Source organism: Phyllobates terribilis, unplaced genomic scaffold, assembly GCF_046119375.1.
Source record: "Phyllobates terribilis strain yellow unplaced genomic scaffold, ASM4611937v1 Scaffold_4__5_contigs__length_816908805, whole genome shotgun sequence".
NCBI classification, from domain to species: domain Eukaryota; kingdom Metazoa; phylum Chordata; class Amphibia; order Anura; family Dendrobatidae; genus Phyllobates; species Phyllobates terribilis.
In genome coordinates, this window is record NW_027362764.1 from 9486192 (window position 1) to 9494006 (window position 7815).

Below are 7815 nucleotides of genomic sequence, written 5' to 3' on the forward strand. Positions count from 1 at the left end.
CCCCACACACAGCTCTGCCCCACACACAGCACTGCCCCACACACAGCACTGCCCCACACACAGCTCTGCTCCATACACAGCACTGCTCCACACACAGCTCTGCCCCACACACAGCACTGCACCACACACAGCTCTGCCCCACACACAGCTCTGCTCCATACACAGCACTGCTCCACACACAGCTCTGCCCCACACACAGCACTGCCCCACACACAGCACTGCCCCACACACAGCTCTGCCCCACACACAGCTCTGCCCCACACACAGCTCTGCCCCACACACAGCACTGCCCCATACACAGCTCTGCCCCACACACAGCACTGCCCCATACACAGCTCTGCCCCACACACAGCACTGCCCCACACAGAGCTCTGCTCCATACACTGCTCTGCCCCACACACAGCTCTGCCCCATACACAGCTCTGCCCCACACACAGCTCTGCCCCACACACAGCACTGCCCCATACACAGCTCTGCCCCACACACAGCACTGCCCCACACACAGCTCTGCCCCATATACAGCTCTGCCCCACACACAGCTCTGCTCCATACACAGCACTGCCCCATATACAGCTCTGCCCCACACACAGCTCTGCCCCACACACAGCACTGCTCCACACACAGCTCTGCCCCACACACAGCACTGCCCCACACACAGCACTGCCCCACACACAGCTCTGCCCCACACACAGCTCTGCCCCACACACAGCTCTGCCCCACACACAGCTCTGCCCCACACACAGCACTGCCCCATACACAGCACTGCCCCACACACAGCTCTGCCCCACACACAGCTCTGCCCCACACACAGCTCTGCCCCACACACAGCACTGCCCCACACACACCTCTGCCCCATACACAGCTCTGCCCCATACACAGCTCTGCCCCACACACAGCTCTGCCCCACACACTGCACTGCCCCACACACTGCACTGCCCCACACACAGCTCTGCCCCACACACAGCTCTGCCCCACACACAGCTCTGCCCCATACACAGCACTGCCCCACACACAGCTCTGCTCCACACACAGCTCTGCCCCATACACAGCTCTGCGCCACACACAGCTCTGCCCCACACACTGCACTGCCCCACACACTGCACTGCCCCACACACTGCACTGCCCCACACACAGCTCTGCTCCACACACAGCTCTGCCCCACACACAGCTCTGCCCCACACACAGCTCTGCCCCACACACAGCTCTGCCCCACACAGAGCTCTGCCCCACACAGAGCTCTGCTCCACACACAGCTCTGCCCCATACACAGCACTGCCCCACACACAGCTCTGCCCCATACACAGCACTGCCCCACACACTGCACTGCCCCACACACAGCTCTGCCCCACACACAGCTCTGCCCCACACACAGCTCTGCTCCACACACAGCTCTGCCCCATACACAGCTCTGCCCCACACACAGCTCTGCCCCACACACTGCACTGCCCCACACACTGCACTGCCCCACACACTGCACTGCCCCACACACTGCACTGCCCCACACACAGCTCTGCTCCACACACAGCTCTGCCCCACACACAGCTCTGCCCCACACACAGCTCTGCCCCACACACAGCACTGCCCCACACACAGCTCTGCCCCACACACAGCACTGCCCCACACACAGCACTGCCCCACACACAGCTCTGCCCCACACACAGCTCTGCCCCACACACAGCTCTGCCCCACACACAGCTCTGCCCCACACACAGCACTGCCCCACACACAGCACTGCCCCACACACAGCTCTGCCCCACACACAGCTCTGCCCCACACACAGCTCTGCCCCACACACAGCTCTGCCCCACACACAGCTCTGCCCCACACACAGCTCTGCCCCACACACAGCTCTGCCCCACACACTGCACTGCCCCACACACAGCTCTGCCCCACACACAGCTCTGCCCCATACACAGCTCTGCTCCACACACAGCTCTGCCCCACACACAGCTCTGCCCCACACACAGCTCTGCCCCATACACAGCTCTGCCCCACACACAGCTCTGCCCCACACACAGCTCTGCCCCACACACAGCTCTGCCCCACACACAGCTCTGCTCCATACACAGCTCTGCCCCACACACTGCACTGCCCCATACACTGCACTGCCCCATACACAGCTCTGCCCCACACCCAGCTCTGCCCCACACACAGCACTGCCCCATACACAGCTCTGCCCCATACACAGCTCTGCCCCACACACAGCAGTGCCCCACACACAGCACTGCTCCACACACAGCACTGCCCCATACACAGCTCTGCTCCACACACAGCAGTGCCCCACACAGCTCTGCCCCACACACAGCACTGCCCCATACACAGCTCTGCCCCACACACAGCTCTGCTCCATACACAGCTCTGCCCCACACACTGCACTGCCCCATACACTGCACTGCCCCATACACAGCTCTGCCCCACACACAGCACTGCCCCATACACAGTTCTGCCCCATACACAGCTCTGCCCCACACACAGCAGTGCCCCACACACAGCACTGCTCCACACACAGCACTGCCCCATACACAGCTCTGCTCCACACACAGCACTGCCCCACACAGCTCTGCCCCACACACAGCACTGCCCCACACACAGCACTGCCCCATACACAGCTCTGCCCCATACACAGCTCTGCCCCACACACAGCTCTGCTCCACACACAGCACTGCCCCACACAGCACTGCCCCACACACAGCACTGCCCCATACACAGCTCTGCCCCACACACAGCTCTGCCCCACACACAGCACTGCCCCACACACAGCACTGCCCCATACACAGCTCTGCCCCATACACAGCTCTGCCCCACACACAGCAGTGCCCCACACACAGCAGTGCCCCACACACAGCACTGCCCCATACACAGCTCTGCCCCATACACAGCTCTGCCCCACACACAGCAGTGCCCCACACACAGCTCTGCCCCATACACAGCTCTGCCCCACACACAGCTCTGCCCCATACACTGCACTGCCCCATACACAGCAGTGCCCCACACACAGCTCTGCCCCACACACAGCTCTGCCCCATACACAGCACTGCCCCACACACAGCACTGCCCCACACACAGCACTGCCCCACACACAGCTCTGCCCCACACACAGCTCTGCCCCACACACAGCACTGCCCCACACACAGCTCTGCCCCATACACAGCACTGCCCCACACACACCTCTGCCCCATACACAGCTCTGCCCCACACACAGCACTGCCCCACACACAGCACTGCCCCACACACAGCACTGCCCCACACACAGCACTGCCCCACACACACCTCTGCCCCACACACAGCTCTGCCCCACACACAGCACTGCCCCATACACAGCACTGCCCCACACACAGCACTGCCCCACACACACCTCTGCCCCACACACAGCTCTGCCCCACACACAGCTCTGCCCCATACACAGCACTGCCCCACACACACCTCTGCCCCATACACAGCTCTGCCCCACACACAGCACTGCCCCACACACAGCACTGCCCCACACACAGCACTGCCCCATACACAGCACTGCCCCACACACACCTCTGCCCCATACACAGCTCTGCCCCACACACAGCACTGCCCCATACACAGCACTGCCCCACACACAGCACTGCCCCACACACAGCACTGCCCCACACACACCTCTGCCCCACACACAGCTCTGCCCCACACACAGCACTGCCCCACACACAGCTCTGCCCCATACACAGCACTGCCCCATACACAGCACTGCCCCACACACAGCACTGCCCCATACACAGCTCTGCCCCATACACAGCTCTGCCCCACACACAGCAGTGCCCCACACACAGCAGTGCCCCACACACAGCACTGCCCCACACACAGCTCTGCCCCACACACAGCACTGCCCCACACACAGCACTGCCCCATACACAGCTCTGCCCCATACACAGCTCTGCCCCATACACAGCTCTGCCCCACACACAGCAGTGCCCCACACACAGCAGTGCCCCACACACAGCACTGCCCCATACACAGCTCTGCCCCATACACAGCTCTGCCCCACACACAGCAGTGCCCCACACACAGCACTGCCCCACACACAGCTCTGCCCCACACACAGCTCTGCCCCACACACAGCACTGCCCCACACACAGCACTGCCCCATACACAGCTCTGCCCCATACACAGCTCTGCCCCACACACAGCAGTGCCCCACACACAGCAGTGCCCCACACACAGCACTGCCCCATACACAGCTCTGCCCCATACACAGCTCTGCCCCACACACAGCAGTGCCCCACACACAGCTCTGCCCCATACACAGCTCTGCCCCACACACAGCTCTGCCCCATACACAGCTCTGCCCCACACACAGCAGTGCCCCACACACAGCACTGCTCCACACACAGCACTGCCCCATACACAGCTCTGCTCCACACACAGCACTGCCCCACACAGCTCTGCCCCACACACAGCACTGCCCCACACACAGCACTGCCCCATACACAGCTCTGCCCCATACACAGCTCTGCCCCACACACAGCTCTGCTCCACACACAGCACTGCCCCACACAGCACTGCCCCACACACAGCACTGCCCCATACACAGCTCTGCCCCACACACAGCTCTGCCCCACACACAGCACTGCCCCACACACAGCACTGCCCCATACACAGCTCTGCCCCATACACAGCTCTGCCCCACACACAGCAGTGCCCCACACACAGCAGTGCCCCACACACAGCACTGCCCCATACACAGCTCTGCCCCATACACAGCTCTGCCCCACACACAGCAGTGCCCCACACACAGCTCTGCCCCATACACAGCTCTGCCCCACACACAGCTCTGCCCCATACACTGCACTGCCCCATACACAGCAGTGCCCCACACACAGCTCTGCCCCACACACAGCTCTGCCCCATACACAGCACTGCCCCACACACAGCACTGCCCCACACACAGCACTGCCCCACACACAGCTCTGCCCCACACACAGCTCTGCCCCACACACAGCACTGCCCCACACACAGCTCTGCCCCATACACAGCACTGCCCCACACACACCTCTGCCCCATACACAGCTCTGCCCCACACACAGCACTGCCCCACACACAGCACTGCCCCACACACAGCACTGCCCCACACACAGCACTGCCCCACACACACCTCTGCCCCACACACAGCTCTGCCCCACACACAGCACTGCCCCATACACAGCACTGCCCCACACACAGCACTGCCCCACACACACCTCTGCCCCACACACAGCTCTGCCCCACACACAGCTCTGCCCCATACACAGCACTGCCCCACACACACCTCTGCCCCATACACAGCTCTGCCCCACACACAGCACTGCCCCACACACAGCACTGCCCCACACACAGCACTGCCCCATACACAGCACTGCCCCACACACACCTCTGCCCCATACACAGCTCTGCCCCACACACAGCACTGCCCCATACACAGCACTGCCCCACACACAGCACTGCCCCACACACAGCACTGCCCCACACACACCTCTGCCCCACACACAGCTCTGCCCCACACACAGCACTGCCCCACACACAGCTCTGCCCCATACACAGCACTGCCCCATACACAGCACTGCCCCACACACAGCACTGCCCCATACACAGCTCTGCCCCATACACAGCTCTGCCCCACACACAGCAGTGCCCCACACACAGCAGTGCCCCACACACAGCACTGCCCCACACACAGCTCTGCCCCACACACAGCACTGCCCCACACACAGCACTGCCCCATACACAGCTCTGCCCCATACACAGCTCTGCCCCATACACAGCTCTGCCCCACACACAGCAGTGCCCCACACACAGCAGTGCCCCACACACAGCACTGCCCCATACACAGCTCTGCCCCATACACAGCTCTGCCCCACACACAGCAGTGCCCCACACACAGCACTGCCCCACACACAGCTCTGCCCCACACACAGCTCTGCCCCACACACAGCACTGCCCCACACACAGCACTGCCCCATACACAGCTCTGCCCCATACACAGCTCTGCCCCACACACAGCAGTGCCCCACACACAGCAGTGCCCCACACACAGCACTGCCCCATACACAGCTCTGCCCCATACACAGCTCTGCCCCACACACAGCAGTGCCCCACACACAGCTCTGCCCCATACACAGCTCTGCCCCACACACAGCTCTGCCCCATACACAGCTCTGCCCCACACACAGCTCTGCCCCATACACAGCTCTGCCCCACACACAGCTCTGCCCCATACACAGCAGTGCCCCACACACAGCTCTGCCCCACACACAGCTCTGCCCCATACACAGCACTGCCCCACACACTGCACTGCTCCACACACTGCTCTGCCCCACACACAGCTCTGCCCCACACACAGCTCTGCCCCACACACAGCTCTGCCCCACACACAGCACTGCCCCACACACAGCTCTGCCCCATACACAGCACTGCCCCATACACAGCACTGCCCCACACACAGCTCTGCCCCACACACAGCTCTGCCCCACACACAGCTCTGCCCCACACACAGCTCTGCCCCATACACAGCACTGCCCCACACACACCTCTGCCCCATACACAGCACTGCCCCACACACACCTCTGCCCCATACACAGCACTGCCCCATACACAGCACTGCCCCACACACAGCACTGCCCCACACACAGCACTGCCCCACACACACCTCTGCCCCACACACAGCTCTGCCCCACACACAGCACTGCCCCACACACAGCTCTGCCCCATACACAGCACTGCCCCATACACAGCACTGCCCCACACACAGCACTGCCCCACACACAGCACTGCCCCACACACAGCTCTGCCCCACACACAGCTCTGCCCCACACACAGCTCTGCCCCACACACAGCTCTGCCCCATACACAGCACTGCCCCACACACACCTCTGCCCCATACACAGCACTGCCCCATACACAGCACTGCCCCACACACAGCACTGCCCCACACACAGCTCTGCTCCATACACAGCTCTGCTCCACACACAGCACTGCCCCACACACAGCTCTGCCCCACACACAGCACTGCCCCACACACAGCACTGCCCCACACACAGCTCTGCCCCACACACAGCTCTGCCCCACACACAGCTCTGCCCCATACACAGCAGTGCCCCACACACAGCACTGCCCCACACACTGCTCTGCCCCACACACAGCACTGCCCCACACACAGCTCTGCCCCACACACAGCTCTGCCCCACACACAGCTCTGCCCCACACACTGCTCTGCCCCACACACTGCTCTGCCCCACACACAGCTCTGCTCCACACACAGCTCTGCCCCACACACAGCTCTGCCCCACACACAGCTCTGCCCCACACACAGCACTGCCCCACACACAGCACTGCCCCACACACAGCTCTGCCCCACACACAGCACTGCCCCACACACAGCTCTGCCCCATACACAGCTCTGCCCCATACACAGCTCTGCCCCATACACAGCTCTGCCCCATACACAGCACTGCCCCACACACTGCTCTGCTCCACACACAGCTCTGCTCCACACACAGCTCTGCTCCATACACAGCTCTGCCCCACACACTGCTCTGCTCCACACACTGCTCTGCTCCATACACAGCTCTGCCCCATACACAGCTCTGCCCCACACACAGCTCTGCCCCATACACAGCTCTGCCCCACACACAGCTCTGCCCCACACACAGCTCTGCCCCATACACAGCTCTGCCCCACACACAGCTCTGCCCCATACACAGCTCTGCCCCACACACAGCTCTGCCTCATACACAGCTCTGCCCCATACACAGCTCTGCCCCACACACAGCTCTGCCCCACACATTGCTCTGCCCCACACACAGCTCTGCCCCA